This window comes from Notamacropus eugenii, chromosome X (assembly GCF_028372415.1).
Source record: "Notamacropus eugenii isolate mMacEug1 chromosome X, mMacEug1.pri_v2, whole genome shotgun sequence".
NCBI lineage: Eukaryota > Metazoa > Chordata > Mammalia > Diprotodontia > Macropodidae > Notamacropus > Notamacropus eugenii.
In genome coordinates, this window is record NC_092879.1 from 55,145,844 (window position 1) to 55,172,782 (window position 26,939).

The 26,939-nt window shown below is 42.0% G+C and overlaps 1 long non-coding RNA gene across 1 annotated transcript; it reads left to right on the forward strand.

Annotated features, from left to right (window-relative positions):
* Positions 1–2,363: 2,363 nt before the first annotated feature.
* LOC140515921 (uncharacterized) lies at positions 2,364–17,452 on the forward strand. The gene is made up of 4 exons (XR_011971185.1): positions 2,364–2,468; positions 7,708–8,023; positions 9,174–10,615; positions 15,949–17,452. It is a non-coding gene; the product is annotated as an uncharacterized lncRNA (long non-coding RNA).
* The last annotated feature ends 9,487 nt before the right edge of the window (positions 17,453–26,939 follow it).

The window sequence follows — 26,939 nt, forward strand, 5'->3', positions numbered from 1 at the left end:
TACCTGAGTTCAATCTGGGGACTTCTTTGGCTCATGCCCCTCACCCCAAGATTCTCTTGGAAATATCAGAATTTGGCTGGTGCCTGGGGAGGCTCTTGGCTGCCATGCAAGTAGTGAGACTGACACCCCATCAGCAGACAAGTTTTATTGAGCCTAGCCAAAAGAATGCTAAACAGCACTGAGCCCCCAAACAGTCAAGACAACTCTCCTCCCCACTCGCGACTCCTTCACTAGGCCTCTACCTGCCTCAGGAAAGACATATTACTACCCAGTGTTTGATCCCTACTCCCTCCCTCCCCCCTCCATGGTCATACATCTAATAATCTCCGGAGATATGATTAGAAACCAGGCCTCATCCCAATCTAACACTCTTTCCACTGTACTCTTCTGCTTCTCCCTAAATTGGGACTAGGAACTCAGACCCTGGATTGAAAGCGATTACCCTGGTATCCCCCAAAGCCCCATTCTCATCAAAGCTAGTTATTCACCATAACTTACATTTCTATGGTTTCCTAAGGTTCGAAGAGCACTTCCCTCACTACAGCCCAGTGGGCGGGGCACTTAGAGTCTAAGGTCCCTTCCAGTCCTAAGTCTATGAACCATTTTACACTGGAAGATTCAGGCAAAGAGCTAAGTGACCTCCTCTGCATTTCCAAAAGCTGGTAATAGCTGAACCCCAGGGCAGCTCTCATGGACTGCACCCTGTCCACCACATCATACCCCATTCAAAGCTAGTTCTCCAAGCTCAAAATCCCCCTTGCTTTTCCCTCAAAGGCAGGGCCTGTCTTTCTCATCATCTTATGCCTAACACAAGGCCTTGCACTTGCTAAGTGTTACAATGAATTAAGCAGTGACATGTGTCTAGCACATGCTGAGGACACTGGCCAGTAAGCCCCTTGGCCTCTGGGAATCTGTGGTCTGAAGAACTGAATCCTGAAACAATCTAACAGACATATGGGCAACTGCAAAAACCTCCTTGGGATAGAGAGAATACAATCACTATAATATTTACATTTTGACTCCCATCATCCTGTGGATACCAGAAGGGCAGAGATCCCTCCTCTTATGCCTCTCTCTGATTCCAGCATCTTTTTAGCCCCAATGGTCAGGAATGGAGATATTCTCTCCCCACCCCCCACTCCACTCTCCCTACTTCTTACAAAGACAGAAAGGTTCTAGAATTCTAGTGTGTGGATCTGGCCCCTCATTATGGCTGCTTTCATTGGTCCAATATACCTGAAAACGTCTGAGGCCTACGGAGAATAGCTATCAAGGAGCTGGAAAGTCCTTGGCCAGAGAGTGTAGATTGTTTGGCTAGACCAGGGGTGGGGAACCTTTGACCTCCTCCAGGCCACATGTGGCCTTCTAGGTCCTTGGGTGCAGCCTTTTGACTCAAAGTTTTGTACTACAAATCCTTTTATTAAAGGGATTTGTTCTGTGAAGTTTGGATTCAATCAAAGGGCTGCACTTGAGGACTGAGAGGGTCACAAGGCTGCAGATTCCCCACTCCTGGGCTAGACTTTAAGTTCGTATCATGTATGTTCGTCCTTCGTTGCTGAAGAAGACCATGCCATCAGAGAAATGATGACATGACTTGCACTTGACCTTGTTTTGAGTGAGGGAGGGCTGTGCAGGTCACCAGCCTCACTTCTCCTCCAGAGCCATCTGAATCCAGTGACCAGATATTCATCAGAATGGCTGGAGATGAGCCAGGATGAGGCAGTTGGGGTTAAGTGACTTGCCCAAGGTCACACAGCTAATGAGTATCAAGTGTCTGAGGTGAGATTTGAACTCAGGTCGTCCTGACTCCTGCACTGGTGCTCTGTCCACTGCACCACCTAGCTGTACCAAGTTCTTATCAAATCAAAGGATGAAGGACCTATCATTATGGCAGTCTCCCTTGTAGGATATTGTCAAGACCTCCTCCTCTAGTTATGTGATGTCTTTGGCTATTGCAGTAATGAGCTGTGGAAATGCTGGTGGAATTGTTCTTTAGAATACTTGCTAAAGACTCTTATGTTGTCTTATTAAATATAGGAGGCTGGCACCTCCAGTAGATAGACTGTGAAACCAATCTCTAACTAGAACTTCAGATTTATGTGGGCTGAGAGAAACACTCCGTTCAGAAACATTTCCTTAAACAATAAAGATGATTACAGGCTGAATTTCAGCTGTCATTTTGGAGGTGCTTCCAAATAATCCAGATTTTCTGCTACTGGTGAGACATGAAGTGGGCATAGGTAGACTGGAGGCCGGGGGAAACCAGGTAGGAGGTGTTATGTGAAACAAATCCTCCAGGGACTAAGTAAGTGGGCCGGTCACTGAGCATGTAGAAGGATGGTTAACAGGTTAACAGCATAGGCTGACCTGCTACCTGTGAAATGTTGAAAGGCTTCTATCATGTTGTAGGACCCTATCTATGGGAGATTTATGGGAGGTCATGGACAAGAAGCCCACAGGAAGAGAAGGTATGAATGGTTTACCAACCTCCATCAAAGAAGGGGAAAGGCCATTTCTAATTCTATTTCCTATAGGCATCTCAACCTCAGAGTAGACTCCTTCCACCCCTATTCCAAACCACTCTTCCTAACTTATCTACATCTTTCAAGGACATCACCATCCTTCCAGTCACCCAGGTTCACAACATAGGAACCATCCACCACTGCCACCCCATCAGCAAAGCTAGTCCTGTCGATTCCATAGCCACACCATGTCTCCAATGGAACCCCCTTCTCACCACTTCCACACCCGCTCCCCTAGGAGGGCTCCTGCATCTCTTTGCCTACAGGATTGGTCTCCAATCTCTCCTTCCTCCGATTCAGCCTCCACACAGCTGCCAAATTGATATTCCAAAACCACATTTTGGAACGTCACTCCCCTGCTCAAAAAACTCTAGTGGATCTAGACGATCCTAGAGCCTCGGGGATAAAATGGAAACTCCTTTGTTTGGTTTTTATACCTCCTCAATACCTGACCCCAGCTTACGTTCCCAGGCTTATTTCACATTCTTTTCCTTCATGCACTCTAAGTCCCAAACAAAATAGTCTATTTGGTGTCCTCTGAAAATAGTATTATATCTCAACCCCCTTTCCTCTTTGTCTCTCCTTTTTGTACTGTTTTCTCTCTCTGTTCTCTTTTTTTGCTGTTCTCTCCCTCCCCCCACTTTCCTTTCTTTTTCTGTTCTCTCTGCCCTCTTCTCTCTCTGCCCTTTCCCTTCTCTTTGTTCTTTCCCCTCTCCCTCTCTTCCCTTCTTCATTCTTTCTTCACTTTCCTTCTGTCTTCTTCTGACTCTTTCCCCATCTCCTCCTCCCCTCTCCCCGCCTCCTCCCTCCTTATTCTTCCAGTTCTCTCTGTCACCCTCCCATCTCTACTTCTTTTTGTTTTATTAACCAAATCTCTCCTCTTTCCCACCACAAAAACCAAACTGTAAGTACAAATGATATGAAAAAAAAGTCAAAACTGCAGCCTCCCCAAAGTTGCCAACCTTGCCTTGCTGTTTCTCCCAGGAGGCCAGCACTTCAAAGACTAGAGCTATTTAAATATAAATAGGGTTAACCTGTTGGCAATCTAAGAGCTAAATACTCTCCCTAGGTGAGAGCTTTCTATTTCTTTTTTGTTGTTGTTGATAGTGAAATTTCTGCAGACCCTGTCTTTAACCACCTCTCTCCCTGAAGCAGCCTCCCCCCATCTTCCCCACCCCCACCCCCGCCCCAGTACTTCCAAAGAAAAGCCGCCACTTCTTAGAGAATTCCACTTGCTTTGCCCAGTAAGTTGTGTGGAAGACTGTGTAGCCAAGGGGACTTCTTGTCCTGACCTAGAGTGCAAAGTAGTCAGTGGTGCTGCTAAAAACTTTCAGTTTTACTATCATATCAGCCAATGGCTGGATCACTGGCCAAGGCTCTCTAGAACCCGACCGTCAGCTTCATTGTATGTATGTGTTCATCAGTCTCTTTCAGTCATGTCCAACGCTTTGTGACCCCAACTGGGGTTTTCTTGGCAAAGATACTGGAGGGATTTTGCCATTTTCTTCTGCAGCTCATTTTACAGATGAGGAAACTGAGGCAAACAGGGTGAAGCAACTTGCCCAGGGTCGCACAGCTAGTAAGTGATTGAAGCCAGATTTACACTCAGATGTTATGACTCCATCCACTACATAGCAGTTATTATATGCCCACCCGCAACCCCTTGATGTTGTTTAAGGAGCATAGAATCCTAGTGTTCCAGCCAGCGTGACCTATTTTCCATTGCCCGTACCAGATATTCCATCATCTACCTCTGTGTCTTTGCACAAGCTAAGCCAACTACATCCTTGGAATCTCTACCTTCTTTCAAGGTTCCCTTCAATTACCCTCTCCCATATGGGGTCTAACCTGAGCCTTTCAGTTGCTAATGCAACCCCCGCCCCCATACACACACACACACACACACACACACACACACACACTCCAAATGTAAAGGATAATATATCTAGACCTGGAAAGAACTTTAGAAGCATCTAGTACAACTTCCTTATTTTACAGATAAGACTGAGGCCAGGAGAGGGCAAGAGACTTGCCTATTGTCACACAGTTGAGAGTTTTAATCCACATCCTCAGCCAGTGGTTTTGCCACTGTACTGTTCTTTATTGGTTTATCTGTGTTCATGCATTTAGCCAAAACAAAATAGAAGTTCCTTGAGGACAGTGACTATTTTGTTTCTGTCTTTGTGTCCCCAATGCTTAGCACAGTTCCAGGTATGCTTCATAAATGTTCATTGACTGCCTGACGTATAGTAGCAGAGGTATCAATATCTGTTGAGTGAATGTGAGTGGTGAAATGGACAGAACTTCAGAGTCTACTTAATTCAGTGCCTCTTAACTTTTTTTTTTTTTGGTTTTGGTTTTTTACCCCTGGGGTCTGGTGCAGCCTAATATTACTGGAGTTTGTTGCTTACATTCATAAGTGAATGAAATGCTCAATTTCAGTTGGAGGCTAGTGAAAAGAAAGGTGCATTTTTTTCCTATCCAAGTTCATAGACTGAGCCCTGCCCCCATTCATCCACAGAATACAGGTTAAAAACCCCTGATCTATAACTGAACAGAAACCCTGAGCAGCCCCTCAACTGAACCAACTCCATCCTGAGAAAGCCTATCCAGGGGTGGAGAACCTTCGACCTCTAGGCCACATATGACCTCGAAGCTGAAGCTTCCCCACCTCTGGATTCCATTGGCATCACAATTTGTGTTGTGAATCCTGATGTGTCTGTATGAAGTATGATCAAACGCTCTATAATCCCTGAGCCTTTTATCAGCTTTTTAATTCAATCTTTTTATTGCCCTCAGTGGATTATAAGCCCTTTGAGGGCAGGGACTCTGTCTTATCCATCTTTGTATCACTAATGTAATCTGAGCTTTTGAGAATTTGGGAAGTCCTTGAAATGATCCCAAGCTTCTCCATCAATGAAGGTCTGTCTTTGGGGTACACACATTCTTCTAGTGATGCTAGTTGGTTTTGGCGTGGTGAGCCACTGTCTCTGAAAAATGAAGATTGCAGGTCACTTTATAGGGAAGCCCATGGTGGGCATGTGTAGGTTGTAACAACTTACCAACCAAAAGGTATGCGCCAAATGCATCCTAAGAGATATCATCAAGGAAATACAGCAAGAGTATGAGATAACCAATATATAGCCCATGTGCTCCATAGCTGGGAAACATCAAGAGTTCCAATGGTTAGGTTGACCACATGTGGAGAATTTATGGGAGGACATGGATTTATGATCCCATAGTATGAAAAAATGTAGAGAGTTGGAATCTAGACCTTTGGATGGTGTACCTGCATCAGTGAGATCATAGACCCATGAACATTTTGAAATATTCTCCATGCCTCTCCCAGGAAGGTACATACTAGACCCTGGGGAATTGCAGCAGCTCCAGTGGATTCAGGGTAGGTAGAGCAGTGGATAGAGCACCCAGCCTGGAGTCAAGACCTGAGTTCAAATTTGATCTCAGATGTATCCTGACTGTGTGACCCTGGGCAAGTTACTTCATCTTGTTTGCCTCAGTTTCCTCATCTGTAAAATAAGCTGGAGAAGGAAATGGCAAACCATTGCAGTATCTTTGCCAAGAAAACCCCAAATGCGGTCACAAAAAGTTGAAAACAACTGAAACAACTGAACAACCACAACTGGTAGGTTCAATCATTGCCTCTATTCATATAACTTCCAGATCTATCTATTACATCCATAATCTATCTCCTGAACTCCAGATTTGCATTGTAAATTGTTTACTGTTCAATTTTTACCCCCATAAGCCCTGTCTGGCTTCTCAGACTCAACATGAAAATTCTTGTCTTCTTTGCCTCAACCCACCCCTCCTCCACCCTTCACTATTTCTGTTGAAGGAAGTACCATCCTTCCTTGCTCCTAGGTTTAAAATCTCAGAGTAATCCTTGACTCTTCCCTCTTCCTCATACTCCAGATCCAATCAGCTGCTGAGTCTCGGCCTCAACCTTTCCATTTTCTTTCATATTCATCCTGTCCTCTCACAGAACAAAAACCCTTTTTCAGGCCTTCATCACCTCTTGCCTAGACAATCTCAATATCCTTCTAATTGGTCTCCTTTCTCCCAGTCTGTCCACTCTCCAATCTATTCTGCCCACAGCTGCCAAAAACAATCTTCCTGAGGCACAGATCTGATCATCTCATTTCCCCACTTATAAATCTCCAATGTGTCTCTGTTGTTTCTAGGATAAACTACAGACTATCAAGAGTCTTCAGTGGTGTGGTGGAGGGTTGCTAGCTTTGGAGTCAGAGGTTGTTGTTCAGTTGTTTTTCAGCTGTGTCTGACTCTTTGTGACTCTATGTGGAGTTTTCTTGACAAAGAGACTGGAATGGTTTGCCATTTCCTTCTCTAGCTCATTTTACAGCTGAGGAAACTGAGGCAAACAAGGTGAAGTGATTTGCCCAGGGTCTCACAGCTAGTGTCTGAGGTCAGATTTGAACTCAGGAAGATGAGTGCTTCTGACTTGGCACTCTATCTACTGCAGCACCACTTAGCTGGTTCAAATCCTGACTTGGCTATGTGACCTCAGGCAATTCATTTAACTTTTCAGGGCCTCAGTTTCCTCATTTATAAGAAGAGCACACTGGACTAAATATTTGCCTTCTAAGGCCCTTTGTGTCTCTAAATCTATGACCTTAATGTGTGAGTATCTTCATTTAGCCTGCCATATAAAGCCTCCAAAACTTTGCTACTGTCTTGTTTCCTATTATTCCCCTTTATACATTCTACCTTTCAGTCAAAGTAGGATACTAGTTGTTCCTCCCAGTCCTATGATCTATGAACTGTGATCTAAATCTACGAACCTGTGATTTTCTATCTCTGAATTGTCACAAGCTTTCCCCCACTGCCACTAGAACTTTCTTCTCTAGTTACCCTCCATCTTCTCTCTCTCTCTCTCTCTCTCTCTCTCTCTCTCTCTCTCTCTCTCTCTCATATATGTGTGTGTATGTGTGTGTGCGCGCACACACACACATAAATATATACCTATTGAAATACATATTGTGTTCCCCATTAGAGCATAAGGTGCTTGAGGGCAGGGCTGTTTTGCCCTTTCTTTCTATCTCCAGTAGTGCAGTAGCTGAAATAACAAATATTTATGGATAACTTAATTGATTGGAATGCTCTCCTTCTGAGTTTCTTTAACTCAAAATCTTTCTGTTCTCTCAAGGCTCTGACCAGGACCACAGCTGCTGAATTGGAAGGGGATTCAGAGGCCATCTCCTGCAACACATCCCTGAAATGGATTCCCCTTCCAGAATGCCTCCTAGTGGTTCTCTAACCCGAGTGCTTATCCCGTGGTTATGCAGCCATTTCTTGAAGCCCTTCCCTGAGAGTAAAGGCACCCCTGCCAGAGGCAGCCTGACCCATTTGAGGCTAGTTCTCATTGTCAGGAAATTTTTGCTTCCAGTCAAGCCTCAGCCTCTTTCTTTGTGACTTCTACATTGTTTTCCCAGTTCTGCCCTCTGGGGCTGAATTTAGAGCAGGTGGGTTACTGGTGGCCAAGCCAAGGCCTTTTTACTGGGACTTTTTCATTTTGAGTTGGGCATCTGTTGCTCGTTCCTTCTGTATGTCTGAGAAGGAAAGGAGTGATGATGGTTTACATAATGAGTATTGATTTTTAGCATTCGTGTCTAGGGTGGAGAATTCAGGTGAACTTGAAAGTTGAAAGTGTCCTCTTATAATTTAAGCCTCGTAAATGACTGCTGTCCTAACAGTATGCCAGTTTTTGATTACTTCAGTTCAAGAAACTTTTGTTGAGACCCTGCTGTGTGCTAGGAAATGTTCTCCCAGGCTTTAGTTGCCGCTTGATCTAACCAGCACTGGGGATGCTTGGTTTCAAGAAGAGGAAACTCAGTGGGGATGGTCTTCAAATATCTGAAAGACTATCTGGTGGAAGAGAGACTACTGTTCTTCAGCTTGGCATAATTAGAAGATAATGGATGGAAGCTGTGCAGCCTCCCCCCAAAAACCCCCAGTAAATTTAGGCTTAATAGAAGGAATAACTTTTGGCCAACTAGAGCCACCCCAAAATGGACGGGGCTGCCTCCCAGAAATGGTGGCTTCCTCCTTACTGGAGAGTTTCATGCAAAGGGATGTTGTCTCTTGTTCAGATATGAATTTGACTAGATGGTCTCTGAGTTGCATCCTGACATTCTGTGATTTTGTCAAGTACCACAAGTAGGATCAATCCTATTTTACAGATATGGAAATAGGCTCCTGGAGGAAGATTTTCCACAGTCATACCATTAGTAAGTGTTGGAGGAAAGATCTGAGCATTCTCCACAATGTTGTTAGAAGCTCTTTGTGATTTGAAAAGCTCTTCACGTTTTGGTTGCCTCGTATAATTTGCTGAAAACTACAGAAAAAACAAGATCCTACTCTGCTGCCTGTTGATAACCAAAAAACATTTTCCTCTATAAAGCCAAATGTAGTCTTAAAAGCTCTCCTCCAACAAAGGGTCTCTCATGGAAATGTTGGGATCATACGAGATTCCATTAGAAATGTAAACTGTAGTGGGAACTCTTCAGTGACCCTCTGGTTATGTTTTTAGGGGATGTGTATTATTTTTTTAAAGTTATATTGATGCCTGCTGTTTCTCATACTAATCATATCCTGATATATCTTCCATCATAGAATCTGCCTTTATTACAAGTAAAATACTGAAGCAAAACTGATGATGAAGTATGACAACATTGTTACGAAGGATGACAGTGGATGTAGCATTCCATATCTGTAGCCCCCCACCCCTCTATCAAGGTAAGAGAAGCATTTCATCATTAGGTCTTTGGGTCTGCGATTTAACCCTGTGACTATTTGTTTAAACTTGCCCAAGGCTTTTGCTCCTGTCCTGGAGGATGTCCTGGGCATAATCCAAAAGCAAGAGGAATTCTCAATCAAGGGTGAGATCTTCTAGTTGTTCCTAATTGTGGATGGTAATTCTATGGAGCCCTAGAACATGAGAGGTCTTTTTTAACAAGATTTGTGATCACTGATGAGAGATTAGCCTAACCAATCATAAAAGAAAACCTAAATGGATGAAAAATATGTATTATCTAGACCAGGGCTTCTTAAACTTTTTCTACTCAGGACCCCTTCAGCACTTCTGAAACTGTGGGTTGTGACCCACAGTTTAAGAAGCACTTGGGACTATGATAAACTGTTGGTTGGCCAATCCACTGAGTTCTTCAGTGTGTATGTGTGTGTGTGTGTGTGTGTGTGTGTGTGTGTGTGTGTGTGTGTATAATATGTATCTGTATATATACATACACATATACTGTGCATGTGTGTATGTACATATATATATGAGTGTGAGAGCGTGTGTGTGTATGTGTGTGTGTGTAACTTGAGCAGGCATTGAAAAGATAGACAATAAGTTGGTCCCACAAAAGAAAAGGAGGAAAGAGAGCAGCTTAGATTGCATTATACAGTGCTTTTAATGATCCCTAAGTTGTTCCTCAACACAAAGACCCATCTTTCTAACCCAGAAGTTCTCTCAGTGATGCTGCTTTGGTTGTGAATCTTGGAACACCACGATGTCCCATGGATCAATGTTTTGGGTGATCACTTGGGCAATGGAGAGATTCATAGAGGACATTGGTGATTTGTAGCATATTTCTGGTAATCATCTAAGTGCATGAAGGGGTGTAATGTTTATCATTCAGGACATGTTGGATCAGAAGAAGAAAGTGGGCCAATCATGTGAGAAGGAATAAGAGATGGGCTCCCCAAGTGCTCCACTTGTACTCAGGAAGGGTGTCCAAAAAAGACCCAGGGAGAGACCTTCAGAATGTTGGGTAACTCCTTTGAGGAAACATGGGCAATCACACAGGCTAGAGGTGCTGCAATCTGTACTTGGAGGGAAATACCCAAGCTATTCTTGACCACAAATCCACAGAAAAATGCAAATGAATATTTATGTATTCTCATTTTCTTTATTAATACTTACAAAGGCTCCATGGACCGCAGGCTTCCTGGTTTATGTGCAGACATTTACTATCCATTGCAACATAAGAAATGGGGGACTTGAATCGTCTTCTGTACAACTAAACTTTTATTCAACACATTCCAATTGACAGGTAAAAGAAACTTTTATGGCAGGTGTCCTTTTCACTATGAGAAATGCATTGTAGGGGAAAGAGTGGGTTTGGAGTCAAAGGGTCTGGATTCAAATCTGACCTCTGCTACTTCCCACCAGTCCCTTCCTCATTCTAGATCTCATTTCATCCATCAATAAACTGAAGCGGTTAGATTAGAGGAAGAGATGTATATGATACATGTTATGGAGGTAGAAATGCTAAGACTTTGCAGCTGATTGAATGTGAAAAGTGAGGAAGAGGAAGGTGAGGAAGGTGACTCTTCAGTCAAGGATAATAATGTGAATTTGGACAATGTGAATTTTAAAAGGAACCCAGCAGGGAGTTAGCCCTTTTTATTCCAGAGATAGCAGAGATTAAAAAAGGGTTGGAGAGACTCCAGGGTCAGACTACTTTGACATTTGTCATTTCCTAGCCACATGGGTGATAGGGGAATGGCTAGAAAACTGGTACTACTGCCCCTAAGGACAATGAGAACAAATCTTTCAAATTTGTAAAGACAAGATTAAGCCACTGGTCTGGTCTATGTGATGATGGAAGAAAATAGGAGGGTTACAGTTCCTCCCACTTCGCAAAGGCATGTCTCCTCTGGATGGATCAGAGGCAATGTCCATGCGCACACCTGATATTTCATGTGTGCCGTGGAAGGAATGCTGCCAAGTTGCATTTAGGAGTAAGACTGGGTTGGGAGTTTACATGGTGATGGCAGAAAAAGTAGGGCTGAAAGAAAGGGAATAATTATGCTATGTTATCACTAAAAGAGAGGAAAGAAAGTATATGAGCACAAAAAAAGTGTGTGAGTGTGGGGCAGGGGGAGGTGAAGTTACTTAATCATCTATACAAAATTAGGAGACTTCCAGGAAGATAATGGAGAGAAACTACCTGTATGACCCCAGGCAAATTACTTCCCTTCTCTTGTGTTCAATGCCCTCATATATAAAATGGGTATAACAAGACCATCACTGCCAACCTCATAGGGTTGTTCTGAGGCTCAACTGAGATAATGTTATATAAAAAGTATTTGGAAAACTATTTGGAAAACTAATAGCTAGCATCCCTAGGTAGTGCTTTAAGGTTTGCAAAGTGCTTCACAAATATTATCTCATTCAATCCTCACAACAACCCTATGAGGGAGGTGCTATTATTATCCCCATTTTACAGATGAAGGAGTAATGGGCAGATTTAACTCCTAGCCAAATGCCCTTTCCTAGGCTGCCCTGCTGAAGCATTAATTTTTTTTTACAAATACATACATTATCTATATAGCTATCATCTATTTCTTTTCTATGTATAAATCTCATCCTGCTGGTATGAAATTCCCCTAGACAAAAAGCAAGTACAACACCCCCTCCCCAAAATGGACTTTTCTCTTTCAGTTACAGAAATATAGAGCCTATGAAAGACTGCATAAGGTGGCTGAGGCCATCTGTCTTACCTCACAGGCCAAGCCTAGGTCAGGGATCACATTTCTAGACTGTTCTACCAGGGCATTTGTTTCATAAATTTAGAGCTGGAAGATCATCAACCCCCAACCCCTCATTTTGCAGAGGAGTAAACTGAGTCAAAGCAAGGAGGAAAGAGTTGCTGAAGATCACATAGGTAGTCAGTAGCAAGGCTGAGCTTTGAACCCAGGTCCTTTTCTTCCCGGACCAGGGCTCTTTGTTACCAAGCCATGCTGCCTCTTCTCACATGAGAACAAACCAAGGCTCTGAGCTTCAGGCCCTTTGTGGCCAGAGATTGCATAGAACACTTAATTACCAATGGCATTCTCAGCACTGCAGGTTATAATCATCTTAAAACTCATTTGGAAGCAGAGAAAAGCCTTCGCCCGCTCTCTGAGAAGCTAAAGGCCACTCCTTTGATATCCCCCAAACCTGTTTTTCTTTGGAGTGGAACACAGAAAAACAGGCTGAGCTACAAAATAGTAGCCAGGAATGCATCCTGGGCTTGGGAGCTAAGCATTCTGCCTTTTGTTAGAAAAAGCCCCAGATTTGGAGGCAAAAGGCCTAGGTTTGAGTCCCAGCTCTGCCCCTCTGTACTGTTGGCCAAGTCACATCTTCTCTGGGCTTCTCTTTCCCAGGCATTACTCGTTGCCTGTGATGGCACCATGAACATATCCTTTCTTTCCTTCTAATCTGTTAGAGCAGAAGATTGGACTCCATGATTCCTAAAACTCCTTTGCAGTGCTAAATATGGAGCACAGCTAGGAAGCAATTGGACAAGTCTGATAATGGTTGCAGGTGTCCTTGCATATAGAAATATTCCTATCGGGGATAAAACATCTTTAAACTTATGCTCAGATTACATCCAACAAGTCTTTGGACTTAGAATGTGGCCTCTGAGAGTATTAGTTGCAGTTACTTAAAAACCTGAATGAATTCTCTCTCCATTTCTTTCCTTTCTTTTTTGTCCTTCCTTTTTTCTTTCTCTTCCTTTTTCTCTTCTTTCTCTTTTCTCTCTTCTTTCCTTCCTCTCTCACTATTTTTGTTGCCTCTCTGTCTCTCTCTGTCTCTCTGTCTCTCTCTCCCCCTCCCCCCCTTCCTTCCCTCCTTTCCTTCCTCCCCCATGGCACTACTCTTATGTGAGGAGACAATGTGAATTTTAAAAGGAACCCAGCAGGGAGTTAGCCCTTTTTATTCCAGAGATAGCAGAGATTAAAAAAGGGTTGGAGAGACTCCAGGGTCAGACTACTTTGACATTTGTCATTTCCTAGCCACATGGGTGATAGGGGAATGGCTAGAAAACTGGTACTACTGCCCCTAAGGACAATGAGAACAAATCTTTCAAATTTGTAAAGACAAGATTAAGCCACTGGTCTGGTCTATGTGATGATGGAAGAAAATAGGAGGGTTACAGTTCCTCCCACTTCGCAAAGGCATGTCTCCTCTGGATGGATCAGAGGCAATGTCCATGCGCACACCTGATATTTCATGTGTGCCGTGGAAGGAATGCTGCCAAGTTGCATTTAGGAGTAAGACTGGGTTGGGAGTTTACATGGTGATAGCAGAAAAAGTAGGGCTGAAAGAAAGGGAATAATTATGCTATGTTATCACTAAAAGAGAGGAAAGAAAGTATATGAGCACAAAAAAAGTGTGTGAGTGTGGGGCAGGGGGAGGTGAAGTTACTTAATCATCTATACAAAATTAGGAGACTTCCAGGAAGATAATGGAGAGAAACTACCTGTATGACCCCAGGCAAATTACTTCCCTTCTCTTGTGTTCAATGCCCTCATATATAAAATGGGTATAACAAGACCATCACTGCCAACCTCATAGGGTTGTTCTGAGGCTCAACTGAGATAATGTTATATAAAAAGTATTTGGAAAACTATTATAAAGTGCTTTATAAACACCAGCTAGCATTATGGTCTTCATAATGTGTACTTGACCTAATGTTAACATTTTTATCAATGACTTGAATAAAGGCACAGATGGTATCTTTATCCAAATTCTTATCAGTTCTGCAGTTGATACAAAGCTGAGGAATTATTTCAAGTATTTGGGATTTCACTGCTGTGGACATTCTGTCCAATGATCTCCATCCTTCCACCTAGAAAGAACTGACATTTATACCATATCTACAATTTCCATCTGATCCTCACAATACCCCTGTAGTAAGGTAAATGCAACAAATATTATCCTTATTTTACAGATAAGGAAAATAAGTCTCAGAGAGATAAAGTGACTTGCTCCTGGTCATATAACTTGTCAGAGACAGAATCTTAATAATAATAGTAACTACTGACCTTTTATAGCACTATTAAGTCTGCAATGTGTTTTACATACATTATCTCATTTGGTCCTCACAAAAACCTCTGCTATTATTATCCCAATTTTATAGATGAAGAAACTGACTCAGAGAGACTTGCCTGGGTTCACACAGCTCGTAGGTGGCAGAGTCAGGATTTGAAGCCAGATCTTCCAGGCATCAAGTCTAGTACTCTATTACAGCGTCTGTCTCTGAGAGGGCCTTTTTGAATTGCCAGATCTGGCCAAAGAATTTCATTACCTAATGGTCACACTTTTAGCAAAGAAACTTTCTGCATTTAGTCAATAAACATTCCCTAAGCACTTGTTTATTCAGGCACTGTGCTAAGTGCTGGGGATACAAAAAAGAGGCAAAAACAGTCCCTGCCCTCAAGGAGCTCCCAATACAAACTTTGCAACTAAGTTACTGAAAGAACTGGCTGGTATGATTACTGAAGCAGAGTCAGTGATATCTGAAAGACTGGTAGGGAAAAGGAGAACAACGGAGAAGGACAAATTCAGCTTTTCAAAGAGCAGTTGAGAATGGAATCTATAGGCCAAACTCTAGTGGAAAGTCCTAGCTCTGGAATTAGAGGATCTGGTCCAGTGTTCACATTCTGTTTCTGATGCTTGTTATCTATATGACCTTGGGGAAGCCATTTCAACTCTCTGAGTTTCAGTTTTTTCCTCTGCAAAATGAGGGGTTAGATAAATGGACCCTGAGGTTCCTTTCAGCTCTAGATCTATGATACTATGAAAGGGATGCTTAGCGAAAATCAAGACAAGGAAGTGGATAGCATAAAAGGCAAATGCCTCACTCAGGCATTTTCTACATATCTATTTCCCTCTTCCCTTTCTAAATTTGCTTCATGACTTCCCTAGTCTTATTGGGATCATTAAGATCACTGCACCATTTCCCAAATACCACCCAACCCAATTTCTTATTCTTACTCAATTTAGAAAGCCCAGTTCATTGTCCATCTTCAACATTTGTCCAAGATCAATATATTGATGGAATAGCACAACTGGGTTCCCATCTAGCTGTATGTCATACATAGTCTGTGCAACTGACATTTTTCATTTCCATGGTGCATGGATAAGTTGATCTCTCACATTGCTGTAGATTTCATTGATGAGATTTTATTGAGTCAGTGTTCCTAAATGCAAATAGTATAATTCCTTTGTGAATTTGAGCTTTTGGAAAACTTTACCATCATTTAGTAATCCTTCCTCTTTTTAGACTATACCCAAGACATCTTTCAAGATAATGGCAGGCATAAGATTAAAGGATTTAGAGCTGAAAGGGACCTAACGGGTCATTCAGTCTAATGCTCTCATTAGTAAAAATTAGGAAAGTATTTTTGTCTCCAGTCTCATAAATAGTAAGCACTAGAGTCAGAATTTGAACCCAGCTTCTCTGACTTCAAGTCCAGTCTTTCCCCCACTTATACATGCTGCTGCTAGGTAAGCTTTATATCTGAGGATGTTATGATTAAATGTATACACACATATACATATACATATGTCTATAACTGCCATTTGATTTACTTTCATTCATTTCCTGTGTAGAGGATGTGTCCTTGAGTAAGACTCCATATTCCCACAGTGCTTGGGGCCTAGATTCCATTGGAGGAAATTCTCTGGACTACACATCAGAAGTTTGTGCATAAGCCATCCTCCACACCACATGCTCATTTTAGGAACCATCTTAAATGTTACTTTACCATTGGGTAAAATCATATTTCAAAGAATTCCCTGGACACTGTGCAAAAGGGGCTCATTAAACCACCACTTGGGTGTGTACAAAAATACATTCGTTTTTATAGATTTAAATACCCCTTAGCCCTCTCTGAAGGACTGCATGACACATGGTTTCAAAGCATGTCAAATTTACAAGAAGCAGACACAAATATTATTTAGCAGATCCCTGAGGAATTCTTGGCAACCTTTTCCCTTCCAGAGCCAATTGTTTTTCTGCAAACACATTATCCTGAGCACTTGTCCATCTTTTTTGTTCACCAAAAATTTGTTCAGCACCTACTATGTGCTAAATACTTCTGCGGATATGGAAATGAAAACAAAACAATCTCTACCCTCAAGGAACTTTCAGCACTTAATAGCCCCAATGTGTGTTTTATAGACTCTTGGAATTTCAGAGTTGGTAGGGACCTTACTTAGCGCTTTTAAACCAGTCTTCTTGGGGGAAGGTCCTTATCTTGCTTTCAAAGTGGATGGAAGAAACTGGATCACTGCACTTAGAGCCAGAAGAGACCTTGGAGAGCATTAAATTTTATGCTTTCATTTGATACCAAGAGACTTGAAGTGACTTGTTCAAGGTCACACAGCTGAACTCCAGTCTTCTGAATTGGAAAAGCCAGGCTTTCTGCTATAATACATTGCCTCCAGAAGTATTATTGTTTCCATTTTAGAGGAAACCAGAGCTGTAGAGGTTAAGTGACCTGCCCTCTGCCTTTAGAGCTCTAAGATGTTAATACATATGTAAATATATACACATATAAATGATACCTATGGGGGAAAGCAACAAAAAATGAAGACAAAATCCCCTGCTCTGGTAAACAGCAAAAGCTAAAAGAAATTAACTTACTCTAATTACTATGGCAGGAGTCCTGGGGCAAATCAAAGGAGCTTGACATGCAAAGCCATCTCTCAGTTATGCACTAACAAATAAATACTGGAAATACAAATGAACAGAACAGAATCTGTAAAATACTTCCTATATTTTCAAGATTTTACAATTAATTATCTTCAGCCAACAAATATTTACTGAGCTCCACCCCAATGGGGGAGCGGGGGAAGGGAGCAAATATAAAGGCACAGAAGAGTCTTTGTCCTGGAGCTTCCAGTTACAGTCTACATTGGAAATAAAAAATGTACAAATGCTCATCTGACAAATAATATGAAGCAATCTCTGTTGATTGGTGGCCTGGAAAGTAAGGCCAGCAGAAGGTCTGAGGCACGTGTACTTGGGCTAGACAGGGAAGGCTTCCCAGAGTAGGTGGAATTAAAGTATATAAGTTGTACCATGAAGAACAGGTAGGAATAAGAGAGGAAAAGGGGCCTTTCAAGTATATATATATATATATATATATATATATATATACATATATATGTACATATATGTACATATATACATGTATATGTATATACACATGTGTGTATACACACACATATATGTGTATATATATACATAGATATATACCTGAAATATATATACCTGAAAGAACAGGGTAAACAAAGTCTGTGAAGGGAAGATGAGCTTGGTGGGTTACAGAGTTACAGGGAGACAATCAGTGTTCCAGAGGAGAGCATGCTAACCAAGGAATATGCACTACATCATATTTCCTTCTTATACCAATTAAGATGACTGGAATATTCCCTGGATTGCAGTCAAACATTACTAGAATAATGTGTCCTGTGCCCCACAGTACAATGTAAGCCCATTAATTGCAAGGCCTGTTGAGTTTTTACTCTTCATATCCTCAGTGCCCATCAGCGTTCCTGGCATATAGTGGTACTTAATAAATCCTTATAGAATTGTATAGAATATGGTTGTTGTTTTTTTTAAAGATTGACCTTTGTTTCAAAGAAGAGCTTTGGGTCACAAAGCCTGGTACAATTTCCTAAAGACAACCCAGTCTGGTCCTGTCCTGTCTTCTTGTACATTTCTGGGCCCAGTTCATGGTCTATGTGAATCATCTATTCAAGATATGCATGATGATGGATCCATTATTTGGGTTGTCTATTTAACTGCACATCATAGTCTAGACCAGGGGTAGAGAACCTGTAGGGTAGGCCACACATGGCCTTTTGATTCAGTCCAAGTTTTACTGACAAATCCTTTTATAAGGGAATTTGTTCTGTGAAATCAGGATTCAGTCAAAGGGCCACACTTGGGGACCTAGAGAGCCACATGTGATTTCAAGGCCACAAGTTCCCCACCCCTGCTCTAGACAATAGGCATTTTTCATCCACTTGGCTTTCCCTGTGTAGATTGATAGGCTGGGTGAGTACTGACCTCACTCAGTTCTATAATATTATAGGGTTCTTGTTGCTTTCAGGATAACTTCTACCACAAACAGGAACTACCTAAAGAACCTCACTATTTATAGGGTATCTTTATTTCATTTAGACTCTCTATGAGAGTAATAAACAAATTTAGCTATGATTCATGGGATACCACAGTTTCTGAAGAATTCAAGTTAAGGGTCATTCAGAAAGCAACCAAGAGGTACAGGCTGGGCACAAGTCGGCTACAACACATTGCCAACAAGAGAAACTTCATCCTTGAAGGATGTCATCAGAAATATCTGGGGTGGGGGAAGGTAGTAGGTTAGACATTTGGTGGAAGGAGGTATAACTTCTGTGATCCATTAATATGTAGATAATATCAGAAGTACTACAGGGAAGACCCCAGAACATGGGGTGGGCAGACCCCCTGTGGAGATTTCATGGAAAGACATAGATTAGAATGACAGAGGATGAGAAGGCATGAGTGAGGCTGCATCGCTGGAGGAAGTGACCACATCAAAGAGATCACAGATTTATGGAAATATCAAACATGAAGAAAACATCAAAAGACTGGTGATTACATCAGTGAGAAGTTCATAGTCCTTCAGCTTAGAGAAGAACCTAACAGGTAAATAGAATGATTTAAATTCTGTTAGTCAAGTGTAGGTACACACACACACGAACACACATACATACATACTCATCCCTTAAAGAGAAAACAAAAGTAATATAAATAAAAACCTAGGATGTGAATTGGAGGAAGAAATAATGAAACAATGTCCCAGTTCCTAGCAACGTTATTTCCCTTGGACTTGCTTTGCTAAACTTGACTCTCCCTCTTCAATGGGACCAGACATACAGTGGTCTCTACTTGGCTTTCCTTTTGTTCTACAGAACTATTGTGGAAAAGATGGTATAGGTGTCATCAAGATATGATGTGAGGCAAAAATATAAAGAAACAAAATATGGAAATCATATCAAGGCAGATGAAGAGAGGAAAAACAATTGGATCAGGCCAAGGAAATCTGAGGGAGTTGAGAGACCATTGCTCAAGGTATATTAAAGAGGGGAGGAAACCAAATGATGATTTGGAAAGAAAATCATGGATAGCTTTAGCACTGAAAAAATGTGATCAGGAAGACATTAATAACTCCAAACCCATTTGCCCACTTTCTCATCTCCATAAAATCTTTATGAGAATGACTTACATACACACAAAGGGTAGCCTTGGTGAAAAGATGAAAAGGGAACAGGCATGTTACTGCAAATAATACTCAGCAGCAGACCACATCTTTATAGAGACACAATTGACTGAAAGATACAGAGAAGACAACATCCCACTGTGATTATTTTTACTATAATAACTGGGCACTGATTTTCAAGATACCTTAAGGAGGGAAAACTTCCCAAATGGGGCAATATTATGTCAAAAAGGCAGCAGAGACCTTTGACCAATATTCCTACATCCTCATCTCCAAAAACCAACTTCATAAAAATGACTTACTCATTTTGAGGGTATCCTTGATGAAACTATGAGAAAGGAACAGATAGGCTTTTGAAGATGGTTTTCTAGATTTTCTATAACATACAATTCCTTCATTATCAAAAGTTAACCAGAAGGAGATTTAATTTTCATTAAAAACAAAAACAGATTTGACTTGATAGAGCTCTCCTACAATACAAAAATGTGTCACTCATTTCTGTTTTAGGGTCACACAAAATTGCTTAATAGATATAACAACTGAGACTGCATTGAGTCCTAGAATACTACAGGTTCTCCTCAGGAAGTTCAGTGGTCAATCAAAGTGATCAAATTAGGCATCCACATTGAAAAAACAGAGTGGATGATTAAAAAGTATTTCTTGGATTATAAAATGCAGTGAGACAAGCATCCCATTGATTCAGTCCATCAATATAAGTATCTTAGACAAGCATTGTAGATGGACCTAGAATGGATTAGGAGAAAGAAAGATTATCAGATGGCCTTTAGAAAATTGAACTTTACTTTCTTTTTAAAATTTTTTTTTATTGATATCTTTTGTTTTTTTTATCACTTTCATTTGCAAATATATTTCCCCCCCCACCCCAGAAAGGTACCCCTTGTAACACAGGATAAAAAATAAAGAAAAAAAACAGCTTTGAAAAACTAACCAGCACATAAACCAGGTCTGACAGTATGTGCAAGATTTGATGCTAGAGTTTCTTAATCTTTTTGTGTGTCATTGACCCTTTTAACAAAGTACTGAAATCAAAGTACCTTCTCAGAATAATGTTTTCATAATATTGGTTTCCTTTGAAACCAAGTAAAATACATAGGACTTCAAAGGAAAACAATCAGATTAAATGCTATTATTGCAATATTTTTCAAAAACATGTTCACAGACTCCAAGTTAGTAATCTCTGTTCTATACATATAGTTTCCCCACCTTTGCAAGAAGGGAAGGAAATATATTTTTTCCTCCTTTCCTCTCAGCCAGGCTTTACCATTATCAGTTCACAGAACTGAAAGAGTTTTGTTTTTGTTTTCTGTTTTTATTATTATAGTCATTTTATATATTGTTTTCCTGATTCTGCTTACTTTACTCTGCATCACTTCCTATAAGTCTTCCTGTGCTTCTCAGAATTCTTTACAGTTGCCATTTCTTATGGCACAATAATATTGCATTACCACATTCACATATCACAATTTGTTTAGCCATTCCAATCAGTCTATCATCAAGCATTCACTGAGTACCTACAGTTAATGGGTGCTACTTTGTCTCCAGTTCATTCTTTGGTTCCATAGAAAGTATTGCTAAGAATATTTTTGTTTATAGGAGAACTTTCTGTCTTTGACCTTCTTAAAATAAATATCTAGCATCAGAATGTCTGAGTCATAGGGTATGAATATTGTAGTCACATTTTCTTACTTCTCCTCTGGGGCCAAGATTGGCTATTATAATTGGGTTTAGTAGGGGGGTTTGGTTCATATTACTCCAGGCTTTTCCTGGTTCTGTCTCCTTCACTCTGTATCAGTTTATATAAATTTTCCTGGCTTTCTCTCCACCCATCCTTGTTCATTCTCTCTTAACCAAACACAACCTTGGTTACTTTGAGCAAGTCTGCCTTCTTCTCTGCCCTCAATTTCCTCTCCTCTAAAATGAGATTTGGACTCAATGAATTCTAAGGGCCTTTCTAGTATTGAATTCATGAGATCATAGATTTAAAGCTGGAAGGGACATCTTGTCCAACCACTTCATTTTACAGAGAAGGAAACTGAGGCCTACAGCAGTGATGTGATGGGTCCAACACAGGTTGCAGAGCCAAAATTCAAGCTCCCTTGAACCCTTAATCCAGAGATCTTTCCCCTGCACCATGTTTTTTTTTTCCTCCATAGTCAATGAGTTCTCAACTGAAATATTTAAGGAATGCCTACTATATGCAAGGACAGCTAGGTAGCACAGTGGATAGAGTACTGGAGTCTGGAGTCAGGAACACCTGAGTTCAAATTCACTCTTAGACACTTACTAACTGTGTGACCCTGAGCAAGTCACTTAACCTTGTTTGCCTCGGTTTCTTTATCTGAAAAATAAATTGGAGAAGGAAATGGCAAACCACTCTAGTACCTTTGCCAAGAAAACTCAACTGGGATCACAGAATCAGACTCAAGTAATTGACAAAACAACAACAATAATAAAACAAAAAACATATATGAGAGGTGCTTGGCAGGGGCTTGGGGGGGATGGGGACAAAGAAATAGAGAAAATAATCTCTGTTCTGTGGGAGCTGACACTCTGCACTTCCCCACAGCCTAATTACGTTTTCACAGGATTGTAGATTTGGACCTGGAAAGGCCTTTAGAGATCACCTTGTCCAATCCCCTTCATTTTACAAAGTAGGTAACTACTGAGGCTCACAGAGAGGAAGTGATCTGTCCTAGGTCACACACCTAGCAAATGATCCAGTACAGATTCAAACTCATGTCCTCTGACTTGGCATGCTGGCAGGGGTATCTGGTTATCAAGCAGATTGTTCAATTTTCAGTGTGAGGGTTTACATCTTAGAAATTGGCAGATGCTGTAAATCAGGGCTCGATTTGTCTTGTTGATTGTCTAGGATTAAGAAAGTGATGGAGAAAATATTTATAATTCAGATTCAGCTTCAGTGGGTCCTGCATATATTGTTTTCCCTGAGAGCTAGTTGTTAAACACTGGATCCTGGGTTCTTTTTTTGCACTCCATTACTTTCACTGACTAGTATTTTGCTTTGTAATTGTTCTTAGGCCTTTTCTTATCTTGGTAACTCTAATTTGATTAGGCAGAATGCATTTCCTTTACTTCTTCTATTGCTTTGTATCCTTCCCTGTGAGGTGCTCATCTTCTCAGACCTCTGTAATAGAACTTAAGGACTGCACAACTGGTCAGACTGAGGTCCTGGCACTGACTGAGTTTAGCAGTATTCATTGATGAGTAGGGGTTGAGGAGAGAGGCTAATAGTACCACTCAACTCCAGAATCCTTAGGTCATTTCTGTACCTAGGCAGTGGGAAAGTAGGTCTGATCTAGGTGGATAAATTCAATCTAATTCAATTCCACAAGCATCTCAGAGAGTCACAGGATGTTAAAGCTAGAGGGGACCTTAAATATCAATTAATCCCAACCCTTTTTTACAGAGAAAGAAACTGAGCTTCAGAGAGATGAAAAGCATTTACTGAGCATCTACCATGTTCCAGGAACTGTGCTAAGGGTTTATAAATATGATCTCATTTGATCCTCACAGCAAACCTGGAAGGTAGGTAGGTGCTGATATTAACCTCATTTTATTGTTGAGAAAAATGAGTCAGACAGAGGTTAAGTGGCTTGCCTAGCTAATAAGTATCTCAGGCTGGATTTGAACTCAGGTTTTCCTAACTCCAGACTCTATCTACTGTACCACCTAGCAGCCCCTAGAAAAAGCCACTAGAAAATAGGAATCTTCCGACTCCAAGTTCAGTGCTCTTTATAAACTTGCTAGGGGCTGCAGATGATACAAAGTTTGGGCCATACATGGCCCTTACCCTCATGACACTTATAGTCTAGAAACAGGATTTAATATCGACAGAGATAACTATATGTAGGGGCCCTGTGAAATATCCACTCCCCTCAATCTTGAACTCTGAAGACTGGGTCTAGAGGGGATATGATTACTCCATGTTCAAAGTATTCCAGCTTTAATATTATTAAGTTATATTTAGATGGGTAAGAATTCAAAGAGAGGGAAGGAGGAGGAGAAACAGACAGGAGAGAGAGAGAGAGAGAGAGAGAGAGAGAGAGAGAGAGAGAGAGAGAGAGAGAGAGAGAGAGAGAGAAAGAGGGAAAGAGGGAGAGAGAGGGAGAAAGAGAGAAAGAGAGAGAAGGGGTGGGGGAAGAGATCTTGGGATGCTTATACGAAATTCCTAACAGGTATCCACATTCCCTTTAGAGTCTGAGTGTTTTCCAGCAAGAACTGCCAACAGAGAAGGTAGGAGGTGGGTGGGAGGTGAGGGGCTAAGTCCATTCTGAATAGACTGACCTTTTGTTAAAGATATTTTCAATATTGTAAATATCAGGCTTTTTTGTTTGCAAAAGAAGAAATCATACAGGACTTTGAGTGATATTTGCCCCGGCTCCAGTTTCCAGAGAAGTCCTTTTGTCTGACAAAGTAAATAAAATATTTCTATCCCCCTGATAACATGGATTCTTTTTCAAGAGCTGCTGTTTCCTTATAGGATCAAAAAATGTTGGGGTTGTGAGGGACCTTAGAGGTCACCTAGTCCAATCCCTTTCTTTCACAGGTGAGGAAACTGAGGCTCAGGGAAGGAAAGTGACTTATTTAATGTCACAGAACCAGTAAGTGGCAGAATTGGGATTTTAAGAACTGAAAAGCACCTTTAACACCATCATTAAGAGTTGCCTATATGCAATCAACCCCTTTGTTTTACAGATGAAGAAACATAGAGGCATACAGAAGGGAAATAACTTGGCCAAGATCACTGGGCTTAGTGAGTAGAAAAGAGAGTGTGCTCAAATTTGCAATCACTAACATTTGCTGTGGACTAGCAGTGTACAGGGCACTCCTGGGAGCATAGTTGGGATGGGGTGGGGGGAGAGGGACAAAAGAAACCAAAGGGGTCGGATTCTATCATTCAAGAGGTAAGTCAGTATGGTGTAAGACTTGGAGAAAGGAAGACCTGGATTTAAATTCCACCTGTGACACTCACTAGCTAAGTGATGGAGAATCTGTATCCTCCACTGATGTCCAAAAGAATCCCAGAGGACTAAAGGCAGGGCCCTCAGCACCATGGTGGCAGATCTCTTGGAAGATGTGCATTAGAATCCCACAGACCAGGCAGGCACGGATCAGTTTCAATCTATTGCATTGTTGGTGAGGCCATTGGTCTTCAAAAACAAAGGATGAACAATGCCTCACTGGAGAGAATATCCACAAGGAACCAATTACAAGTCCATTGGAATAGTGGAGTCCTTGAGAGACATACATAGGGGGAAGGCTGGACTTGGGAGGTGGGAAAACCTAGGCTCCAGTCCTAAGTGGGTGACATGATGCAAGTCACCTAACTTCTTGGTGCCTCAGTTTCCTCTTCTGCAAAATCAAGGTCATACCTACACTACCTGTCTCTGGGGGGTTGTTGGGAAGCTCTAAGGAGAGAATGTAGGTAAAGGGGGGGGAGGTTACCAGCTATCAAGGGCTATAGAAATGTCAGCTATTATTATTATTAAGGGATTGTGAATGAGTGGGCGCAACCACAGTCATTCTCATGGAAAGGGCCCAGCTCCTGGTCCCTGTCAGAGGGGTGCCAGAAGCCAGAAAGGTTGAGCCCTTTGGCCTCTGGCCCAGCTGGTGTTTGCCTTTGGTTTTCAGCCTGGCCCAGCTGCCTTCTTTGCATCTGTCCATCCCTTTGCCCCAAGCCAAGGGCTGCAAGCCAGGCCAGCCGGTTTGGCTGGGGCAGCACAGACAGTTTACCAACTTGAAACCGTTCCTCACTGATTGGCCCCTCCCTCGGAGGTGCTGAAGGAATAAAAGACAGGACCTTAACATTCCTGACCCTTGGCCTAGCATAAATCATCCCTCACCCTTGAATGAGTAGCTGTTTACCTAGCTGAATTCAACCGCCTTCGGAGCAGACAGATAGTTTTCTACCTGACTATTCAGAATGCTCTGAGGTCCAGGTGTTTCCTATCTTGAGCTCCAGGTGGCCGCTATCTTGAATGTGGGGTGGTGCTTCCAAGAGGAAAAAACCCTGGAGCTGGAGTGAAAGGACCTGGGTTCACACTCTCAATTTCCTCTCACCAGCCCTTTGAGGTTACTTGTGGGTCCCAGTTTACTCTTGTGGAAATTGAGGCTTAGAAGAAGGGGGCTAGCCCAAGTTCACAGGGCCAGTAAGTGTACATAACAGTGGTCCAAATCTGCAGTTTCTATACCAACCCTTTAGTGTGACTGGGTGATTCCTACACTCTCTGGGCCTCCGTTTTCTGAGAATTTTTCTGTGAATAACCTGCTGTTATGAAGGTTCCAGTCACACTTCTGATCCTACCTGTAAGATCTTGGAGAAGTAATTTACCCTTCCTAGTCCTCAGTTTCCTCATCTGTAAATGGGGAGTTGTAGAGAAGGGTTGTAGCAGGTGGCTCCTTTTGGCTCCAGATTCTTTGATTTGTTCTACATTCTCCAGTCAATTTCTGGTGCTGTTTTGGTTTGGGACTTGACTTCCTTGGGATATCAACTGGGGAGTGTGGCAGCTAGGTCCTCGGTGGCGATGTGTAGAAGGCCAGTGACTTCTCTAGTGTGATTCCCTCCCATTCACGGCTCCTAAATGAGTGGCTGCCTTCCAGAAGAAAGTACTCACCATTTTCAAATGCTTCTTGAACAGCAGTGCTCCTGGACTGCACAGAAAAGGCAGGAGCCGTGAAATCCAACTAGCTTATGCTGGCCTCAGCTCGGTAAGAGTGCCCTCTCCCAGACCAAAGCTCTGGGTTCTTTTCTTTTAAATCCATATGGTCTTTGTATAGCTTTGTTATGCAGCTGCCTGTCCTACAACACATCTTATTAGGATCACAGGATGTCAGCCTTAGAAGGGCCCTTAGAGATATTCTAGTCCAACCCCCCTCATTTTGCCGAGGAGGAAAGAGAGGGTCCCCAGAGGGGGAATGGACTCTTCTAAGGTCACCCAGTGAATTCGTTGCAGAGCCGGGCAGCGGCTCTAGCTCCCTCGGTTCTAAGTAAGTCTAGAGTTTGGCATAGCACCTTGGCTGAATTCCCTCGATTTAGAGTATCACCTCCTTGAGAGCAGGCACAGGCTTCTTTTTCTTTTTGCATTTGCAGCTCTTAGCACTGTGCTTGGCACATAGTCAAAGATTAATAGATGCTTTTTCATCCATCCGTTCCCCACCAAACAACAGAGGTGTGTGTGCAAGAGTTCCTCTCCAGCCTAGGTTCTCTTACGGTGCCTCCACTGCACGTCGCTTTCAGATAGATTCCCACTGACTCCTTGCGGCAGGGCACCGAGAACTACGGCCCTG